This window comes from Canis lupus, chromosome 4 (genome assembly GCF_048164855.1).
Source record: "Canis lupus baileyi chromosome 4, mCanLup2.hap1, whole genome shotgun sequence".
Taxonomy (NCBI): Eukaryota; Metazoa; Chordata; class Mammalia; order Carnivora; family Canidae; genus Canis; species Canis lupus.
In genome coordinates, this window is record NC_132841.1 from 72615558 (window position 1) to 72638478 (window position 22921).

At 44.4% G+C, this 22921-nt stretch overlaps 2 long non-coding RNA genes across 2 annotated transcripts in view; both read left to right on the plus strand.

The window, feature by feature from the left end:
- The first annotated feature begins 2436 nt into the window (after positions 1-2436).
- LOC140632644 (uncharacterized) overlaps positions 2437-22921 on the plus strand; it is a 37677-nt gene continuing 17192 nt past the window's right edge. Inside the window, exons 1-10 of the long non-coding RNA XR_012030251.1 lie at positions 2437-2516; positions 3845-3932; positions 4101-4443; positions 4977-5107; positions 11042-11179; positions 11383-11501; positions 20819-20927; positions 22006-22073; positions 22168-22216; positions 22749-22902. This is a non-coding gene — a long non-coding RNA (uncharacterized lncRNA). The remainder of the gene's footprint in view (positions 2517-3844; positions 3933-4100; positions 4444-4976; positions 5108-11041; positions 11180-11382; positions 11502-20818; positions 20928-22005; positions 22074-22167; positions 22217-22748; positions 22903-22921) is intronic.
- On the plus strand, positions 5114-7702 carry LOC140632645 (uncharacterized). Its single transcript, XR_012030252.1, has 2 exons — positions 5114-5668; positions 6415-7702. It is a non-coding gene; the product is annotated as an uncharacterized lncRNA (long non-coding RNA).

The following is a 22921-nucleotide window of genomic DNA, read 5'->3' on the forward strand; positions in this document are numbered from 1 at the left end:
TATTTTGGTCCAGTTACACCACCTTTCTGATCCTCAATCTCTTCATCTGTGAAATGAGGAGAGTAATAGTACCTACCTTGTTGTTTCATTGCTTGAATTAAGTGAGATAATGCTAGAAAACACTTAGAGCCTAGCCTGTGGTAAGCACTTAATGAACGTTTTATTATTACTAATCTGTCTTGAGAATTGCACAGAGGCATAAGCATGGTGTCTGCCCTTGTGGAGTGTGGGGGAACAAGGCATCCTCACACATGTAATCGTGGAATTAGATAACACACAGGAATAGACAGTGAACGAAATAGAACAGTATCGTACTTAGGTGCTAACTGGGGTACTATAGCCAGTGCTATTGAGTGAAGTAAGATATTTTTAGTAAGCCGGAAAGGTAGGAATGACAGAAGCAGGACTGATGTCAGGACTAAAGGAAAAGTCAAATGTAGACCAGATAGAAGGGAAGATGTTGGACACAAGAGCATTTACACAACGGATTACAAGGTGACAGTAAATAAGGTGGTTTACTTGTCATCTTAAGGAATGGAAGGCTTGCGTAGGCATGTTCATTCATTTCCTTTTTTTCCTAGAATGTTTAGGGAGGGAGTGGACTATCAGGCTTGAAGGGGCCATCCTGGAAGGGCTTGCACAGTAGGTTATGTAGTTAAGATTTTCCCCATGATGGCAGGGAGCCATGGAAAGTTTTAGAGCAGAAGTAGATTCCTGGTGAAAGTAGTGTCTAGAAAGGTTCATCCAAGAGTAGTATGCGTGGGGAGACTGGTAGGAGGAGAACCCGCAGGTAGGGAGAGCTGTTGGGAGATGTTTTCAGTGGTCCAGATAATAATGGCTGGAGGAGATGTGATAGTGATCAGCCCCAGAGAAGAGAATGGATGCAAGAGACATGACAAAGCAAGAACAAAGAGACGCCTTCATGAGATAGAGGGAAAGGATAAAAAAATTCCTGGAAGTTTGGTAATAGAAATAATAGAAATCAGAAACGAATTCCCATTGAGTGTTCTGTGTTGAAGATGTTGGCAGGTCGTCAGGTGGCACATGTCCAGTAGGCTATTGGAAATGTGGAACTGGAAGAGAGAGAGAGAGCATAGCTAGATAATGAGATTTGGAAATCATTAGCAGAGAGGTGGTGGCTGAAATCCTTCACTCCTGCCCCCAGGCTTCCCGATCAAACCTGTTTTAACACCCACACTGGTGGATTCCTAGCCTCATCCCTCTTTTCCTTCTTGTTATAGGTTAGATTGTGTCTCCCCAAAATTCATATATTGAGTCCTAACCCCCAGTACCTCAGCATGTGATTATATTTGGAGATAGTGTCTTTAAAAAGGTACTTAAGATCAAATGAGGTCATCAACTGGTGTCTTTACAGGAAGAGGAGATTAGGACAAAGACACATACAGAGGAAAGACCATGTGAAGACACAGGGGGAGAAGATGGCCATCTCTAAGCAAAGCAAAAGGCCTCAGAAGAAACCACACCTGGAAGCACCTTGATCTCCAACTTCTAGCCTCCAGAATTGTGGAAAAATAAATCTGTTGTTGAAGCCGTCTAGTCTATGTCTATGACATCTTGTTATGGCAGCTCTAGCGAACTAATACTCCCCTCCAGGGACCAGTGTTGTCGTACCGCCGGCCCATTGGAGCTGAGGGCGCTCCATGCTGCCAACATATCCCTCTGCTTACATGTTAACAGGCTGCACCCCAGCCCCTCAAGAGATGGGTATGTTGTGGGTGGTATTGGGTGGTGATCAGAAATGTTGTTGCCTGTGAACTAGATAACCCTTCCTGATAACAGTGCTCTGGGTCTTGGGGACTCCCCATGATGGGAACTCTGGTGTTTAGAGCAGAGCTTGTGGAAGAGGGAGTTGGTCAAAGAAGCCTTTCTGAGCACCCAGCTCACAGCTGTTTGCGGCCTGCTCTGCCACCTGTTCCCAAGGCTGTCTCTGGCAATGGATTTCTCCATGTGCCTTCCTCGGAAAGCACGCTCAGAACAGAAAGAAATGTGGCCTTCCTCGTTAGTACGGCAGGAAAACGAGTTTTACCGCACATATAGTTCATACTTTTTTTTTAATAACCATTCTGAATCTTGGTTGGGCCCTGTTTTTCAAAATATGAGATAAAGTACGTGGGGGTTGAAGCCTAAGTTAAGCACTCAAAGTAGCCTTCAGGGGAAACAAACGGTGATATATTCGCACAACCACCTACAAAGAGCTTATCTATGAAAGGATAGAATAGCAAGTGTCCAGAAAGCTCTTGTTAATTCAACTGGACAGATTCCAAGCCCTGTCTTGTAGGCTGGTGACAGTGAAATATTCAGACCAGGACCGTGTCCTTGGTGACTTCTGTGTTCATTAGAGGTGGCCTCTATGATGGATGAAGGCCGTTATTATGACGTAGGTGCTGATGAACTGTTCTTCATCTTCACAGAGGACAGAAAGAGAGCAAGTGGCCTCAAGGTGTAGCCAACGGAGTCATCCTGTCAGAAAGTCTGCTTCTAAGGCCATTTTTAAGGTCTGACTAGGTTGTGCTCTAGCTCCCTCCTCTGGGCTCCCTCAGTATTACCCTGCATTTTCCTCAGCGGGTTTACCACCGTGTGGAGTTGTTTAGGTGCCAGTTGGGACCAGTAGACTGGGAACTCCCAATGGGCCTGGCTCCTTCCTCATCTATTTGGTCCCTCTGCCTCAGCCCCTAGCTGGCACTGGCTGAGACCTCAGTGGATGTGACTAACTTTGTCCTTTGAAAGCTTCCTAGAGTCTCTGTGTGTGTGTATGTGTGTGTGTGTGTGTGTGTGTGTGTGAGAGAGAGAGAGAGAGAGACAGAGAGACAGAGAGAATAGGTGAGAAAGACTATGAATGCTCTTGGAAATAGTTTACAATCCTGGATATCAAATAAGTGCATGAGGAGTGTAGCTGAATACCTAGCTTGTTGTTGATAATAAAGACATAGTTATTGACTGACTGACTAAAAGAAGGCTGAGAAATGGGTATTTGCTAGAGGGAGAGGTGTGGCTCCCTCTCTAGAGCTTTTTAAGGAAAATGATAGTGATATTTCAGAGATGGGGTGTGAGCAACCTGCTGAATGCACATTTTTCCCCCTAGACCTACAAGGTGATTGGAACCATGAGGCCATATACTGGGTGGTCAGTATTTAGCTGCCATTTATTGACTACTCCCAGGTGTCAAGTGCTTTGTACATGCTATTTCACTGAATTTTCACATACTTCTGGAGATGAATATTGTTCCCCCAGTTTTACAGATGGGAAAATGGAGGTTCAGAGGGGTTGGTTTATTCATTTAGTCAACCATATTTATTATTTTTGTGCTATGTGCTGAGCACTGTGACTGGCTCTAGGGATACAACATTGACGACAAATAGAGTCGTCATCCTAGTGTGTTTACAATCTAGCAAGAGAGAGAAACATAAAAGAGGAAAGAGATATTGTTTAAACAGTGCTGTTGAAGTTTATAGCAGGAGGGAGCCCAGTAGGAAGGAGTGAGATATGGGGGAGCAAACAACCCATTGCAATGGGTTTAGTTAGAAGTGTTCCATAGATTAAGTACTAGGTGCTAGGTGAGCACACAGAAGACAGTCAGAGAGGCTTCTTAGAGGAAGCAATGAATAGGAGTTGGCTAGGTTACAAAAAAAGCAGAGAGTGGCGGGGAGGGGAAGGAAAATGTTTCTAGGGAACAGAGTATGCAGAGGCCAAAGGTGAGAACTACCATGATCCTTGAAAGTTAATTCCAGCTGGAATATGGATTTGGAATTAGAAATAAGGCTGGAGAGGCAAGCAGTAGCCAAATATTAAGCATTATCATAAAAAGCTTGGACTTGATTTTAAGGCAACCAGACAGAGGATGAAGGTGGTGGTGGCCTGAATAAAGTCGGAGCAGGTTAAGTGACGTGTTCAACGTCTCATGACAGAAAGAGGTAATTTGGGATTGGAAATTCAGAAGCTCATCCCATGACCACTGGCCCACATTGCCAGAAAGCAGTCTACAAACTAGAGAAGAAAAGGTGGAGACTCACTTGTGGTTTTCTACCAATCTCTCCCTCCTACTCCCAGCCCCCGTAGCTTTCCATTTTTTATTTCCCCAGGACCTGCAGTAGCCCAGAAGAGGGTGTGTCTCAGCCTGGGGACAGGTGGGCGATGCTGGCACCAAGGAACAGTTCTATGACAGCCTTCCTGCCTCTCCACTGCTTTCCACCCCTTCCCCTGGGGTTGACGTTTCTGTCCACTCCACATCAGTGCAAGAAACAACCTGGCTGCCTCCAGAGGGTGAGGAAGCTGCACCTGGAAGGCTTTTGCTGCCTTCCTAAAACATGAGAAGAAAAAGAAGCAGGTTCCCACCTTGTAAGAGGAACAGTTTTCGGGTGGGATGAAGACAAGATGCCCATGTTCTCTTCACCGCCATTTGTGTTCTTGTCAAGTGGATTCGAGGTACATATGCTTGTGCATTGTTTTGCATTGTTTTCCTGTATACCTCCTCAGTGGAGGGCTGCCATCTTGCCAATGTTTAACTAAATCTGCATGCCATTATTTCATATTTTGGAACCCCAAAATGTTAAAATGCTTTCATGGTAAACAAAATGTTTTCAATAATTGCTCAAGAAAATTTGGAAAAGTAGGCTTGTTCTCTCCATCTTTATCTTTTCAGCAGGATACTTGCCTTTGTTCATTTTCTTTTTTCCTTTTAGTATAGTGTACTGGGTAAATGTGCAGTCTCTCTCAGAGTTTGCATCCTGAATCTAATACTTTCTGGCTAGGCAACCTTGGGCAAATTACTTCACATTTCTGTGCCTCCCTTTCCTTATCTGTAAGAAAGAAATAATAATGTGATTTGTCTCACAGTATGATTATGAGGGTTGAATGAGTCAATCAGAATATTTGGCACATAGTAGGTTCTTCATGGTGTCAAGCTACCATTGTTTTTTATTAACTAGCTTGCATAATTTTTTTATTCTAATCCTCAGATCCAAATATGCTTTTAGGAAAGCCTTTGGAGAGATAAGTAGTGCTGAGCACCCTCTCCATGTGAAGTCCACCAGTATACAAGGAGGTGATTATGAGATCATCAGGCTCCCCTGAAGATTGAAAGCGGGAGGTACAGTTCTGCTTTCCTAAAGCTTCTGAGAGTGTTCAGAAGCATTTGCAAAGGATGAAATAACATCCTATATGTTAACACATGTCACATCAATCATTCCCAGCCAACTTCTGGGGCAGCATATAGCACACAGCCCAGTAACAAATTGCAGAACCACAAATGATTTTTTTAAATGTAAATAATGTTCATTGTATGAGTAAAATTCCAAAAATTTTCCCAAGTCACAGAGGAATGTGCCTTTGGAGAGTGCCTCTATCTGTGTGTGGTTTGTGCTTTTAAAACCACATGAACTCCTATTGTTTTGAACAAAGTTTTTGTCACAGGTCAGTTAATTCTTTCATTCTGAAAATGAAGTGACTTTTATTTTCTTCCGAAACAGCTTTAACTAGAAAGTGCATGCATAAGTGAAGGGAGAAGGCTGCCCTTTGATTCTTCTAGATAGAGGCTGTGATAAACAAGTTCTCGACAGTCTGCACTGCCTGGGAATGTGCAGGTGACTATGGAGACAGCCGTGGAGGCACAAGAACGGGCATATGGTCCTCATTGGCACGGCATACCAAAGTAATTAAAAATGTCTTAAAATGCAGAAACCCCCTAAACTGTAAAGTATATCATGGTAGATGTCAAATTAGCATTTTCTGCCTCTTTTAAACAATGCCATAATCTCATTAATCTGCAGAAGGAACCAAATGCATGGACCTCAACCAGTTGGCTGGACATATGTTGCATATTGGACTGGCCATTTGGTTGGATCTGATTAAAGTGGAGAAATTGCATTTTATTTTGGGCACTGAACCCAAATCTGGGCCTGCTTATTACTTTCTGAGCTCCCTTTTTAAAGTGATAGGTTTGTAAGTGCCAAAAATTCAGTACCAACTTGCATTAAAAAAAAAAAAAAAACCTATAAAGAAACTACACAGAGGAAAAGGACAAGGATTGGAGATGGAGACATAAGGCTGGCTTTGGATCATTGAGATGTATTAAATATCAGTATTCACAATATTATACATTAGATCTGTCAAATCTACAGGATCACGCTCACTTATGGGCAAGGTGGCTCAGTTGATCAAAACATTGTATTTATTTTGCATGGTATCATGTACTATTAAGTCTTTTAGCACATTGCTTTGTTTTTAAATTCTTTATTAACAAGTGTGAGAATTTTTAAAATCTAAATATTTTTGAAAGGGAATTGAATGTATATCGTCTGCTAGCATGGATGCACCCTCTGTTGTAGCCAGTTTGGGCTGCTATAACAAAATACAATAGATTAATTGGCTTAAACAACAGAAATTTATTTCTCACAGTTCTGGAATCTGAGAAGTCCAAGATCAAGACTCGAGCTGATTTGGTGTGTGGTGAGAACTCTCTTCCTGGTCTGCCTTCTTGCTGTGTCTTCACATGATAGGCACAGAGCAGTCACCTCTCTTGTGGTATCTCTTCTTATAAGAGCAGTAATCCCATTCATAAGGCCTCCACCCTCATGACCTTATCACCCCCCAAAGGTCCCACCTCCAAGTACCATCACCCTGATAATTGAGGCTTCAGCAAATGGATTTTAGGGACATTATAAATCCATAGCACCCACTGGTATTTCCCGAAAATTTGGTGTGTGTTTAGTGCACTGTGCTAAGCATTGTAAGAATACAAATTTGTATGGAACGCTATAAGGTATTTGTGGTTAGGCCAAGTTCACTACGAGCTCACCTGATGGGCAGGGTGTGTCTTCTTCAGAAAAGGGCAAAGGGCCATAGGGTTTCAGAGGAAGATGAGATCATCTCTGGTGTGTATTTGGTGGGAGGAGTAGGATTCTGACAGGAAGATGCAAGCACTGGAAGGTGATTTGAAATCTCAGGAGTAAAGGTGGAAGGTAGGAAGTCACAGGGAGCTAGATAAAGGAGGGTACTGGAGGATAAGTTTGAAAAGGTGGATGTTGGGGACCATCTTTTGGAGGGGACTCAATGGCAGATCACAGAGCAGTGGGCAGCAGGGGGCTACTGAGGGCTTTTGAGCAGAGCATGACAAAAGCTGGACCTGTTCTTGAGGATGAATAATAGGGCAGTGTGTGATGCGTGGGACAGATGAGTGAGAACCTCAGTTAGGAGATGAGGATGGCTGACCCAGTGAGAGGGGATGAAGCCCTCCTCTGAGGAAGGGCAGTGAGAACAGAAAGGATGAGAGTCAGAGTTACTGTGGAAATAGAATCCATGGGACACAGATGCTGAGTGACTGCTGGCTGATGCTCATCATAGGGCCTCAGAATTGTCATTTTATGTTTTATTATTATTATTAAAGATTTTATCTATTTATTTGAGAGAAAGAGAGAGAGAGTGCAAGAGAGAGCACAAATGGAGAGGGAGAAACAGGCTGCCCATCCTCAGGGAGCCCGATGTGGGGCTTGATCCCAGGACTCTGGGATCATGGCCTAAGCCGAAGGCAGCCGCCCAGCAGACCGAGCCACCCAGGCGCCCCCCAATTGTCACTGTAAACAGTGATGATCATTCTACATTTGGAGATAGGCTGGTTGTCCTAAAGCGCTCTGGCAATAAAATGCTCAGTAGACAAACTTGTTCTATTAAAGATGTCTTTTCGAAAGCGGAATCTTTCATTTCCTCGGAGTAAAGTAAGCTGTGTCTGGGGCAGAATGGTTGTGGGTGAGACAGGGACCAGGGCTCATGTTCTGTTTTTTTTTTTTTTTTTTTTTTTTTAAAGATTTTATTTATTTATTCGTGAGAGAGAGGCAGAGAGAGAAGCAGGCTCCCTGTTGAGCAGGGCTCCATCCCAGGACCCTGAGATCTTGACCTGAGCCGAAGACAGATGCTTAACCAACTAGGCCACCCAGGGGCCCTGCTTATGGTCTGTGTTAAGCTGTCCAACACCGCACCCCAGAGATTAGACATTCCTGTTTGCTCGCTCAAAAGAGGAGGAAACCTGACAGGAGGACCAGAGCTGGAACTGTCCCCACAACTCAACCAGGCCACATACATTCTTCTACAACAAGCCTAAATGTTTTCACGAGGTCTCAACCTGACTTTTTTCATCAGTTTTATGAGAATTTCTGCTAAGATGGTGGTTGAAGTGGAGAAACGCGTTGGCAAGGATTTTGAATACTACAGTAGCAATAGTCCTCCAATATCTATACGGAATTTTCAAATCAAAGAATGCTCACAGGTTGGGCAACTACTAACTTGTGAGAGATGCTCAAGTCGAAGGAAGAAAGAGGTTTTCCCTTTTGGCAGCATGTTCTTTTGACTTCTGCCCTAAATCCAGAGTTCAGATACAGGCGGGTCTCAGTCTTAGGAGACATAATAGCCATTTGATTTCATTAATCTCTCTTTTTGTGGCAGTAGAATTTTCTGAAAGGAAATGGGACCTCTGAGACTTGGCATAGAAACGGTAAATTAGAAATCTATCCATGAAGACTTCTCTGCATTTAATTAAGTGACACTCTCTAGGGAGTTAGCAGTATATAGAGTAATAAACCCATCACACAGAACTGCTAAATATGTGGACTTCAGTGCCAATTTGTGACAGTCATGGTAAGATTCTAGTGGTATATGAAAACATGCGGAAATGAATATTTTTGAAGAAATACTTGCTAGTGTTTTTTTTGGTCTTGATATTGTGACTCGGAGCTAGGCAAACATGAATTAAAATGGGTTGCCCAAGTTCAAGTGAAAGTATCAAATCAACAGGAACCTTTTGTGTTTTTTCTTAAGATGGGGGAGAAGCTGCTTAGAAAGAGTCCTTTCCATCTTGTGACAAGGAACTTCTAGGACAACTTCTACATTGTTCTGTGTGATTCATGGCTGATGACTAGGTTGGAGATATTCAACAAAGCAGTGAGATCTGTTCCTAATCCTGTTGACTCTTTAAGGAATTTCTTTTCTTGTTTCTTTTCTTTTCAAGATTTTATTTATTTATTCATGAGAGACACACACACACAGAGAAGCAGAGACATAGGCAGAGGGAGAAACAGGCTCCCCTCTGAGCCTGATGTTGGACTCGATCCTAGGACCCTGGGATCACGACCTGAGCCAAAGGTAGATGCTCAACCACTGAGCCACCCAGGTGCCCCTAGGGATTTCCTTAGAAACTCTAATACACTGGGCAGCAGCAACTTATGGAGGTAGGGGAGTTAAGATGCACTAATCATATGTTGGAATTTAACTTCATACTACTCAGTCCATACAGACCTGCCTACTTCCTTGTAGAAAGGAATTGCCATTAATTATAGGCTAGTAAAGGTGTGTGTGTGTGTGTGTGTGTGTGTGACTAGTGTTTTAATGAGATGTGATACAGTTCCATTTCCATCTTTGTGGGTTTAACTGATTACCGTAAACACTAGAAATGGATCTTGTTTTGATGTTGTCACTATCTTTTTTAAGGATCTTGCATCCTGGGGACCCCTGCGTGGCTCAGTGGTTTAGCGCCTGCCTTCAGCCCATGGTGCCACCCTGGAGTCCTGGGATCGAGTCCCACATCGGGCTCCCTGTATGGAGACTGCTTCTCCCTCTGCCTGTGTCTCTGCCTCTCTCTCTCTCTCTCACACACACATGAATAAATAAATAAAATCTAAATAAATAATAAATAAAAGGTGAAAAAAAGGATTTTGCATCCTTTCTGTGGCAGGTATATCCATTTAGTGACAGCTTGAAAAATTTTAAAGCTTTCGGCAGATTTTTTTTTTTAAACCACCTTAAAACATTCCCTCCCTATTAAAAGAAGAGAGGAACTTATGAGCTCATTTTGTAGATGATGAAACCTAGTTAACTGAGGCATTAAGTTAGCTCAACCCCTAGCGATGTTAGTGGCAGAAAGCTCTGGTTGGGGGCTGTAGGGTGAGATCTGGATCTAAGTGCTGACTGCCCCTTCCTACATGATTCACCTTGGGCAAGTCTTCTAGGTCTGAGCCTCAGTTACCTTGTAACTGTAGGGCCTTGAACCATGTCTGGTACCTAGCTGGGGCTCAGTAAATGTTAGCGGTCATTAGCTTGATTACAAGCCCGATCCCAGTTCCCATGCACAGCTGGAGTCTCACTGCCAGTGTCGACTATGCCTGCCTCTGGCTGCAACAGGGATGCTTGGCTGCTAATCTGGGCAATGGGTTTTAACTTCCAGCTTCAATCTTTCCCTTCTGATGTCAGTCTCCTTCTAGATGCCTCCATTTTCTTTTTCTTTTTTTAAAGATTCTATTTATTTATTCATGACACAGGCAGAGGAAGAAGCAGGCTCCATGGTCTCCAGGATCATGCCCTGGGCTGAAGGTGGCGCTAAACTGCTGGGCCACCCGGGCTGCCCTAGATGCCTCCATTTTCAATTCTCTTTGACTGCCCTTCGATAGGAGTAGCCTGTGCCAATATGTTTGGATTTCAATGGCCATTGCTGCTTCATAGACAAGAGCCTCACTTGCAGAATTGTGTAATCTTGAGCCAGAAGGTAGTATGGGCTTTGAAGCCAGATACACTGAGTTTGAATCTTAGTTTCACATCTTATGATCTGAGGAAGTCTAGCCCAAGGATCAGGCATAGCACAGTGATTTCAGGCTTGAGTCGTAGGGTATGACTGTGTATGTTGAAATCCTTGTTCCCTAGATGAATTTACTTAATCTCCCCGAGCCTCAGTGTCCTCATCTGAAAAATGGGGTTAATAATAATCTTTACCTTGTAGGGTTAGTCTGAGGACAAAATGGTACTACATTAAGTGCTCAGCTCAGAATCATGGTGAATACCCAATAAATATTTGTTCACCAGTGTTATTTTCATATATGGCCATACATAAGCCATTTAACCTCTCAGAGACTCAATTTTTTCACCTGTAAGATTGGAATAGTTATATATGTCTCATAAAGATTGACGAACAGATGTGATCATGTACATAAAGGGCATGATGGATAGTAGAATCCTGATAAAGAATTAACTATTTTATTATTAGCCTTCATGCTGGAGAGCCCTTGCTGGTCAGAGGCCTTCTGGGACCAACTTCATGCCTTTCATTTGCTGCTGAAGTTGGACAACATTCCCTAAAGAACTGACACCATCCCAGAGTGGATTCTGTTCCAGGTTTCACCAGGCAAGCCAACCCCTGCCCAGGTGGGGCCTACATAATTGCTGTGCACACAGACATGGCTCCTGGGGCCCCAGTGGCAGCCTGGCCTGTGATGCTGCTGTATTTGATTTCTGTAGGTCAACAAATAAACATTTGAAATTAAATAAGCACGTTAGTCATGGCAGGTTGGAGTTGTTCTAATTAGCTTCTGTCTGGCTTGCTTGCAGGCCTGTGCTTCTCACTGCAAGAAAACTCTGGTCCCAGAGCTCTGAGGGTGCTGTGGCTAAAAGCACTTGATTCTGATGCTTCAGATGGATGCTGGCGAAAGCCTCTTCCTGTGGTGGTGGTGAGTGTGGGGCCTTTAATTTTTCAGGCTGTAGGGAGTTCCTGAGCAAGCCATTAGGCCTAGCACTGGGAATATAAAGACAGGCTAGACATGGTCTTTGATCACTAGGAATCATGATGGGGGCAGAGGCAGAGACGGGCACGCGGAGACCAGGAGCAAAAGATGAGGCCTCTCCAGATTCACACCGTTCTTCTTCGGGGCTTGCTGAGCCAGGTGTGGCTACCTGTGGGCCCTAGACCAGTTTACCTGTGAGAGTCCCAGGGCTCCCCTGAGTCTCTGTCCCTCATGGGCTTAGCTTCTCTCTCTGCTCAAAATCTCTGAACTATCTGGTTCAGCCTGGCCTCCCTTTCCTCCTCTTTCCTGAAAATGTAGCATCTTTTAGACTGAATTACAGTCTCTGTGTATCATTACCCTACCATCTGCCAAACCGGTCATGCATTTAATCATACTGATAATGATGATGATAATAATGATAACAATACATTGCTTTGGTAAAGTTTTTTTGACTTTTCAGAGCAAACTGTATTTTTATCTCATTTTTAAAAGAAGTTGCTATGTATGCATATTCATCATCTCCACCAGGCATGTGAGTAGCAACTATGTTTGTCAGTCTTGGACATCGAAAGAAGCATAATATGCAACATCCATCCACCCATCCTCTACCCTCCAAGGGGAAGCAGCGTGGAAAGTAAAGATAATATGAGCTTCGTCCACTTCTTTGCTACTTACAAGCTCTGTGATCTTTGTCATGTTATTCAACCTTAGTTTTCATGTCTGTAATATAGGAATAATAATAGTAGTTGTTCATGTGTGTGAATCCCATATATCATCCAGTAAAAGAATTAGGCCCCCAAAATGTACTAGGGACTTTATTATAAGCATAATCTCCTACACCGTACTACAGCTCTGCAAAATAAGTATTACTATTCCCACTTTCCAGGTGAGAAAACTGAGGCCTAGAGATATTCTTAAGGTCAGTCACAAAACCTATCATGTGGTAAAGCTGGGATTCAAACACAGATCTTATAGACACTACACTGGAGCTTATTGGGCACTGAGCCCAAAGGAATGGTATACACAGTGAGAATTGGAGGAATGCAGGAATGAGCCCAAGAGATGAGTGCCTGGTTATTCGGAACATGTGCTTGCTTCCACCTAATTTTTAATGTTACTTCTATTTTTAACAAGACAATAACAACACTTAAGAATATTATTCGGGAATAGTTTGTGTTTAAACCAGTGTTTGCATGTTCTTGGACATTCTGCTCTCAGTCTAGCTTGAGCTCTTTGTATTCAAAGTTTTGCTCAAATAAAAGGGGTATTTTGTTTAAAGGGCAACATTTTGGTGATACAAGACCGAATACTCTGTATGGGAATCTGTGACTCACTTTTGCATCAGTGCCCTCTGGTGGTCAACCTAGGAAATCATTTACTTCTTAACAGAGTGCAAGAACTAAAAGGGAAAAAATTCCTGAATTCAGGTTCCATCTCTCTGACTCTGGCTAAAATATTAGCCAGTCAACCCTGGCATCTTTATTTTCCTATAAAATATCTTTATTAAGGTCCAAATAATAAGGAACGAGGTTAATTTTTACACAAACATTGGCTGTGTTTGCCTTTAAGGATTTGGGTAAATATTTAGGAAAATATTTTGAAATCCACTATTTCATGTTATGTGAATTAATGGCAAAGAAAGTAAATATTGCCTAAAGATTTTTACTTGCTGCCTTTCCCATAGAGTCATTTTAGAGAATGTTGTCCTGGAATAAAGCTCTTCATTTATTTATATCTTTTTCTCCATAAAATCCACTAAGACAAACAAATAAAAGACATCCAAGTTGGATTTTGCTTGGGCTTGTTTGGAGTCATTGTTGTTTCAAAGCCTTTGGTTCAAGGTTGAATATCCTACTTTTCCCCAGATGGTCAGGATTCTAGGGTTGGAGTTGAAAGTAAATCTTAGGGAGTATTATTGAAATTTCCATATTTTTCTCTTAGATTCTCAAATGTGGCATCTAATTCTGTGGTCCAAAGGATATCCTGAATGGTGTTCCTCCAAAACAGGTGATAGGAGCAGGTGCTACTGGCCAGCCATTGTGTCAGGTGTTATATATGCTGTTTAATCTTCACACTCCTTTGAGATCTGATTATAGCCTCATTTTCCTATAAGAAAGGGACTCAGAGAACTTAGGTAACTTGCCACCCAGCTGGTAAGTGGCAGGTCTGGGACTCAACCTCAGATCTCTGACCTCTCATTTTATGGCTTTGCCTTCTTCCTGTGTAGGAACCCATATGTTGGGTCGTGTTCGTAGGCAGCTCAAACCCCAAACTGCAACTGTGAGCTTGGCTGTGTGTTATGCTCCCTCAGGGGAGAGTCGCAGTGGGGCTGATGTGTTTGTGTAAATGATGTAGGCTGACACATGGCAATGTCACCTCTACGGAAGCACAGGAAACAGAAAGTTCTGCTTTGCCCCCTACCAAGAAGTTACGATCAATAACATGGATGACCTGCAGTCAGTATGGTGAGATTTGCACACAGCCACATCTGTCCAGCCTGGCAAGACTCCTTTAAACACAGTAGCTACCTCTCTGGCACAAGTTGGAATTCCCTATTGCCCTCAAGAAACTAGACTCAATCCAAACTTGCACCTTACCTGTTATCTCTCTTGGTCCTTGACTTTGCTACTCATTTGCTCATCGTGGGCTAATCCTGTCCCTGAGATTTGATACACTTTGATGCTTTCCCGCTTAATGACGTTAGCTCCCAACAGCAATCCTGCCTCCCTTTCTTGGAAAAAAGTACTTTGTAAAAAATATTTACAATCCTAATCTTCTCACTCACTGATACACTGTTGGCAGGAGGGTAAATAGACTCTTTGGAAGGCAATTTGGCAGTAGCTATCCCGTAATTTCACTTCTAGGAATTTATTCTATGTAACTACTCATGCATATGTTCAAGGATACATTTATAAGAGTGTGCATTGCAGTATTGTTTGTGATAGCAAATAAGTAAGTAAGTAAATAAATAAATGGAAAACCCTTCTAATAGCCATCAGTAGGATACCAATTAAACAAATAAAGGCTACTCGATTCCATAATATGTTTATACTATAGAATCAGGCAGCTGTTTACAAAAATGACATGGATATATGTGTTAGTGTTCCCCCCAAATATGGCCAGAGATGGTTCTACAATATGCTGTTCAATTCAAAAAAACAAGTTGCAGAACTTGTGTATATCATAGAAAAACTATATGATTTTTCATCTTCATAGGAAAAATATATGGAATGATATACACCATCCTGAATGGAGACAACATGCAGCACTTGAGGTCCATTTGATCTAGTGCTCCCAGGACTCCCTATTCCACTCACATGTCTCAGATTTACCTTGGCCAATGCCCCTCGAGCTTGCCATAGGTGGGCCCGAGCCCCAGAGTGTGTGGCAGCTGGATAGTGGGCAGTGTTAGCAAGCAGCCGCTCTCTGCTGCAACTTGGACCCCTCCCCCCAACTTTGCTGTGGGCCTGTCGGGGATATCATCACGAATGGGAGTTCACAGTGAAGAAGGAAGGTGATATGGCCTGGATACGTGCAGTAATTAGTTAGAAGGCATAGTGGATGACCAGCTTGGCAAACTGGAAGAAGCTTGTGGAAGACTCCCCAGACCCTGGGGGGAGCCCCAGCCCCTAGAGAAAGGCTGGTTCCCATAGGTTGACAGATCACTGTGATTTCCCAGCAGGTTGGTGGGAGGCATCAGGGATGTTCTGAACATGTGTCAGGCTGGGGGCTGACAATACCAGGCACGATCTGAGTCCCCGGGGGGTGTGGGCTACCAGGTCAATAGCTAAAAATCAGGTACAAGGAACAAAGTTACCCAGAATGGGCCGTAGGGTGAGGAAGGTCTCCAGAACAAAGCAGAGTTTCTCTAAGAGTCTTCTTGTGGAAGATCAGCGTCAGTCAGACCTGGGGTTGGGGCTGGCTCTGGGCATGTAGGGAAAGGAGGAGCTCGGGCTCTGTGGGGAGAGAAGGTATGCAGAAGTGGCAGCTGCAGGTGGCCTCAGAGGTGGGGAATTTTGCCTCTTCTGGTTTCCAATTACCCCAGCTTCTTGAAAAAGTTTTCTTGAAAAAACTGAGTTGAGTGTAGGTGTTGGGGTGGGTAGGTGGAGCAGGAATGGCTTAATGAGCAACTGAAGCTGCCATACAGCACCAGGACTACATTATTCTTTTCATTTGGAATCCTGAAAATGGTGAGTATATAAAGATCTTGAGGGCTTAGTGAGAATTGGAAAAACCATCACATCACTGATATTTTAAGAGACTAGCACATGAAATACTGTCCTGAATTTCCGGCCTTTCTGGTGACTGTTTTTTTCTCTGTCATCATCTCCAATTGCCCTTGCTTCCAGCCACTCTGACCTTCTCACTGTTCCTTGGATGTGCCCCAGGGCCTTTGCACTGATTCTTCTCTATGCTAGGACTATTTTTTCCCAAGATAGCTACGTTCCTCACTTCCGCATCTCCTTCAAGGCTGCTCAAAAGTCACTTTCTCAGGGATGCCTAATCTGACCACCCTATTTTTAGATTGCACTTTAAATTTCCTTTCCTTTGCTCCCCTCCCCACCAAAGTGATCATTGCAAAATTTACTCATTTTGATGTTTATTGAGTACCACCCTTCTCAGCTTCCTTCCTGCTTCCCAGAATGTAGACTTCATGAGCAAGCATAGTGGAAGGTTTTGTTTTTGTTTTTAAAGATGTTTATTTATTTATGAGAGAGAGAGAGAGGGAGAGAGAGAGGCAGAGACACAGGCAGAGGGAGAAGCAGGCTCCATGCAGGGAGACCTATGTGGGACTCAATCCTGGGACTCCAGGATCACGCCCTGAGCGGAAGGCAGGTGCTCAACCGCTGAGCCACCCAGGCGCCCCTAGTGGAAAGTTTTTGTTTTGTTTTAATGGTCTGTTTTGTTCGTTGCGAAACATTTGGTGCCTAGAACAGTGCCTAACACAAGGACTGTTCTGTATTTGTTGAATGAATGAACACACTGTAGTACAAGTGGTAAAGGACTTGGGATCCTTGGTCATGGAATGCTGCCCAGATATGCAGAAACCATTTCCAAAGCATTTCCAAAGACCTACTTTCTTTCTCCTCCTTCCACTCCCAAATCCCTATGGATTTAGGTCTTGGCATTCAGCCCAGGAGATATGATTGCTGGCAAAAGTTGAGTGAAACAGTTAAGAGCATGGGTTTGGAGTCAAAGAGACCCAAGTTGGAACCTAAGCCTTTCCACATACCAGCTGTGTGACTTTGGGGAAATTATCCTCTCCAAGCCTGAGGATGAAATTTGTGTGTGAATATATAAAGCCTGGCATTAAATGTGCCATTAAATGTGGTAGCTTATGTTATCAATGATGGATATGGATGAAAGAAATGGAGCAGTGAATTCTAAAAAAGGCGGTTTCCCCCATCATACTCATTCATTTAGGCTGCTTTAGATGAAAATATTGGGGAAAAACCCACCACATTTCCAGTTAATTTAAAAATATCAAGAGATTTTTTAATAGATTCCGGGTTTTTCCTTCAATAAGACAAATTCCTTTTTTAAAAGCCCGAATAAGCACAGGGTCTTGGAGGTGGGCAATGTCTTGGAGCCTCGGGTCTCCCTCCCAGGAAGGCGCATCGAAATCGCGGAGGCACCTCACTCACGTCTGGGACGCGGCACGTGGCGCCAAGCAGAGAATCTGCGTGGTTCCAACATCTGGAGCCCGGTTACCGGCGCAGATGGGAAAGAGCAAAATGCAAAATCAGTGGGTTCAGCTGAGCGAAGCCAAGGCAAGAAAGGGTTGGAGAAAGTGGGTGAAAAGTGAGCCAGGACCAGAGCCCAGGCAGGTGGCTGGGCAGCTTCTTATCTAGAGTGCATGGCTCCAGGAAGAGACGAGGAGATGGGAGGAGAACCTGGAGCTACCTGGAGCAGCCTTCCTGTCGGAACTACCCTCACCTCACAGCCCAGAAGAGGGCTCCAGGGTCACCTCGTACTCCGTCCTGATGCCTGCCCCATCGCCTGGCCTCTTCCCTAACCTGCCTCCCCCACCCCCTCCCTAGTTTCCTCTGCGAGGCTTCCGGGGGGAGCCCTGCCTCAAAAACGCACCTGCACCCGAAACAGACGCCAGGCCGACGTCTGGGAAAACTCCGCCCACAGCTCCAGTTTTTCAAGAACCGGGTAAAGAGTTCTGATTGGCCAGCTAAGGTCACGTGGCCGCGGCAGCTTTTGATTGGCAGCTTCTCCTCCATTCCCTTCCGTCCCCCACTCCCACGTGATCTGACCCAGCCCGCCCCTCGGCGCAGCGCCCTCTGGGGCGGCCATGGCCGCAGTCCCTGAGCCGGCCCTGCCCGCCTGGGCTTACGGTCAAGCGGAGAGAGTGCTCGGGCACGTGGTTGGCCACCTGCTCACGTTTACAGCCTGTGGACAGTGCCAAGAAGGGAGAGCCGCAGGGTGCGGTACGTGGGAGGGGGCGTGGACGGGCGGTGCTGTGCTCCCCGGGGGGCTGCCCCGTGCGGAGCGCGGAGTGGGGGGGCCCGGAGCGCAGGGCGCGGCAGGGGAGCGGGTGAGAGGTGGCGGCGGCTTCCGGTGGTGGCGGCTTCCGGGGCTGCAGGCGGAGAAAGGCGGGAAAGACTCCGAGACCTTCTAAGGGCCTCGCTCGCCCCCATCATAGCCCGGGGGGGCAGGGGCGACACCAAAACAAGAGGAAGACCAGGAAAACCCCATTGCGATTGGGAAACCTTCGGAGCAGAAAAAGAACACCAAGGAGCGCCCCCCCCCCCCCCCCCCGGGTCTAGAGATGATCTTAATACCCTCCCCGCCTTCCTTGGGTTCAACGCGTCCACCTCCTGTTTGGAGCTTGTACGAGACGAGGGTTTCTCGGCTTCCGAAGAATGTTGCCCTCGGCGGTTCCCCGTGACTGTTCCCGTGGGGTATTGTCAAGGACCAACTGGCCTGCGGATCTGGCCTCCACTTCTGATTCTCTAGGTGGTGGTTTTGCATGTATGTCTCACGAAATTCTTTACCTACGAGGCAAAGATAGCTCAGAAATACCGAGCTCTTTTCACCATCTCTTCGCAACGCAGGGCGTGAAGATAGTGACCGTTTTGTGTAGACCCGTAGTTTGGGATGGGCTAAATCGTTACCCCAAAGCATATGCGATGCTGCCCAAGGCTGCCTCCTCCGCAGTCGGTGGATGGGGGGGCGGGCAGGGCCCGCGCTGCTGACTTTGGGGCAAACCCCGCGGGGACCCCACTTCCTCTCAGCAGCAGCCCCGGGGCTGCCTCTTGAACCAGCCTTGTTTCCCCGGTGGGGAAAGTTCTAGAAGGAACTAGAGCTGGGGGTGAGGGGCGGGGGGAGCGGTAACTCGCCCTCGCCACTTGCTACCGCGGAAGGAGCGAGGTCTGGGGCTTCGAGAATCCAGCCAGCGGGTGCGAATTTGCCAGACCATTTCATTTAGCACTTCACTAAGCCTATTAAGAAATATTTACAGATGACACTGCTTGGGCTGCAAAGGGGTGTCCCATGTTTTGTTTGTGGGCTTGTTTCTTCGTCTTCGTGTCTTTTAGTTCTTCAGAATCCATCAGGCACTCAAGCCCCCTTGGTGGTTTTAGTTCTAGTTGCAGACATGCTCCCGTCCCTCAGCATTCAGTTCTTTTAATCTCTACACTTTTTTTTCTTCTTTTTCCCCCTCTTCTTCTTCTTCGTTTCTTTTCTGCTTTTTAAAAGTTTTTAAGATTTTCTTTTTAAAATTGAAATTTTTTCCAACGTATAACACCCAGTGCTCATCCCATCAAGTGCCCTCCTCAGTGCCCATTTCTTCTTTTTTTTAAATCACTTTCTTGCTATCCCTTAGCTGTTCTTCCACTTGTATCGTTCTTCCCCCCACATTATGCCGTGTCTTTGCCCTTCTTCTGTCTCCTTTCTCTTTCATTTTTTTTTCCATCCCATGCTCCCTTGTTGGATCTCATGAACTCAGAAATTGCCCTCCAAATACCATGGGTATCACCATCTATTCAGTGGTTAAGTGCTGCTTCCACTCTGCCTTGGAAGATGACATTTCCCAGAGTGTTCCCCCATAGAGGCTGACCAGTCTGACCCAGATAATGCTACCAGTTAAAATAACCCTCACTCAGGGCCCATGGGACTCACCAGTCATTACGCTGTATTGGAAAGTAAAACTGATTTGGCAGCCTCATTAGATTATAATCAGCTCAAATCTTCCTTCTGACTTCTCAGAGCATAGCATGTGTCCCTGGGAGCAGCAGAGGAGAGAAAACCACTTCTCCCCAGCTTTCTGTACTTCTTCTAGGCTCTTGGCTCAGATTAAGTATTTGTTCATTGGCCACCATGCCTATCACTTTAACTGGGTTTCTAATTTGTTTGGGAAGCTACAGGGAGCTCCAGGATAGTATCCACTGTCCTAAAAATGAAGTTCCACAGTACAGATTGTATAAACCAGTGGATGCTGAGCCAAGAAGAGTGAGCCATATTCCATAATAATAGTAATAATAGATGCTGCTTACTGGTGTTTATTAAATATCAGACCCTTTTCTATATTAATTAATCTTCAGATTAATCCTATGAGATATGTACTATATTATCCCTATTTCAGGTGGAGGATATTGTGGCACAGGGTGCTTAAGTAACTTGCCCAAACTTACAGTTAATATCTGGTAGATTCAGGATTGGAGCCCAGAAAGACTCTTGTCAGCATCCATGCCCCTCAATATTTTCCTATACCCTAACTTGTAGATAATAGGGAGCTACAGTAGGTTGACAAGTAGACATGGTATAAAAACCATGATGCTCAGGAAGAGTCTTTTGGAACAAGAGATAGATGAGCCAAGGAGTCTGATAAGAGCCTTGTCTACTATATCCTGGTATGCAAATATTAAAGTCTGAATTAGAGTCAAAGCAGTTGACTATGGAAACCTATAGATGTAAGAGATGGCATGAAGGATTTATTTGAACTAATATGGGACGCAAACGGTAGAGCATGGCCTGGAATGTTCTGCTCGGAGAGAATGATGGGATCATGGTTGGAAGAAGAGGTGGCAGAAAGGGCCTCTGACTTGTGTGGCCCTGAGATATTGGGTTGATAAGGTTTCCAAGCTGTAGGGATGAAGCATCCCCCCACCTTCCCATATTCCATCCCTGAAAGGAGGGATGCTGATGTGGATTAGTTACACTCAAGGGGGCCAGCATGCTGGAAGGCGGGGCGCTCGGTGGGAAGAGTGAAAAGATTATAAATAGAACCACCCTGTACCCCTTGTCTTTCCCAGGATGATGGAAAGTTGGGTTCCAGGTATTTCCAGGCCTGAGGTCCCCAAAACCTCTGAGGGGTGAGGCCAGGAAAAAGATGCCTGGAGCGCGTGGAGGTGTAGCTCAGAGGTAAGGTGTGCTCACATTTTCAGGCATTCTCATACTTCCTTCTCTGGAGGGGAAGTGGTCAAATGTGAGACTCAGGAACATGTTGAAGTCTGGGGGAAATGAACCAAGTAACAGCCTCTTCAACCTGCCTTACTCCTAGGTCTGGTCCTAAAGGGCGGGGGGGGGGAATGTCTTCAAAACTCAGTTCCCCAGGATAGGGCTAGGAATTTGATACTGAAATTCCAGGCTGCATTGCAGACTGTGTATTGGCTCTTGATCAGTCCTCCATAATCCAGAGCAGCAGTCGTCAATGGGGTGGAATTTAAGGATGCGGTATCCATCTTTATCAACCATGGTAAGGATACCTTCTTTGTTTAACCAGTGTATTTTTTTTTTTTACTTTTTTAAAGATTTTATTTATTTATTCATGAGACACAAAGCGAGGCAGAGACATAGGCAGAGGGAGAAGCAGACTTCCCACAAGGAGACCTATTCGGGATTCCATCCCCAGACCGGGATTACGCCCTGAGCCGAAGGCAGATGCCAGCCACTGTGCCACCCAGGCGTCCTGTCTTACCAGTTTAAATTCCTGTCTCTAGTTCTTTAGTGACCTAAGCTGCTTATGCTTACCCATTTCAATAAGATACCTGGTAGTGATAAATATCCTTGAAATATTTGGTTCAAAGAGCTAAAAGGAGCTACAAAAGTAAAGGCATCTCCCTTTACCCTCTGAAGTATTGTGAGGGCCTGGTAAAATGATATATCTGAAGCTCTAATTTTAAAAAGCTCGCATTGCCACCAAACAAACAAAAACCATGGGCTATGTGAATGTTAATAATTTGTAGATGTTGGTGGAGGTATCAATATTCTTGAATAACACATGTTCATACTTCATCTTTTTAATTAACAAAGTCCTTTTTCTTGTAATTTCAGCAGGAGAGATCCCAGGGTAAGAGAACAAAACTTGGATTTATGTGAATAGGATTTTTTTTATTTCATCACTGAATCCAAATAGTGTTTTCCTAGTGTGAAAACAGATGGCAGAGACTTTATTTGTGGTCAAAGGCATTATGTATGAGAGTGAACCTTTCTTCAACAGGCAGATTTGAATAAATTCAGGAAGTGATTTAAGACATAATATGTCTCCTGGAATCTGATCTATAGCAGGTACTTTTATTAACAAAATTTATACACTCAAACCCAGTGAATCAGAGAAGCTAATTTTCATTCTGGCAAATCATGATTTTTTTTTTTTCCTTAGCCATTGAGTACATGCCTGGAGATCAGGACTGTCTGGGAAAACTCAGTTTGTGAGTCAGAGTCTGCATGTTTCTTCATTCTTGCTGAAGAGTGTCTTCTGATCTTGTTTTCAAGACCTCATGGTGTTTAAACTATTTGAGGAGATAACCAAATCCTGGCTTGCTGTTAACCTTATTAGTCTCTATATTAATTTTGGTATCTCCAACAATGCAAAGTTTAAATGGGATATATTGTCCTTAAAGGATGTTTAGAAACCGTAAGTCACTCTGCAAATGTGAGGTGGTACAATTATAACACACAGTTTTGCTATAATGCCAGATGTCTCCTACATTCCCCATGGAAATTAGACAGTTGGGTTACCGGTTCCCTGCTTCCATAGTGTAAGTTGAATGACTACAGTTTTGGAACCAAAATATGATACCCACTGGAGGTTATTAAGGGCCATACACAGATGTGGGAAATGGTTAGAAATATGTGTTTGCAGGGACTTAACTGTCATGGTATATTCTTGGAGCAATTTCCTCCTGAGTTCATCAGTGAGTTTCTTGGACTGTAATTCCTTGATTTTTCTTCTCTTCTCAGTTTCTTTTCCCCCTCACCAGTATATTGATTTGAGTTCACATACTGAAAGAGGATGACACAGGATGATAGTGTCAGAACTGGCCTGACGGCTCTGAACTGGACAAGGTGGAGGTGATGTCCACCGATGAAATCTTTGCTTGGCAATGTAGGGCATGTGAGTCTTGTAGATCTTG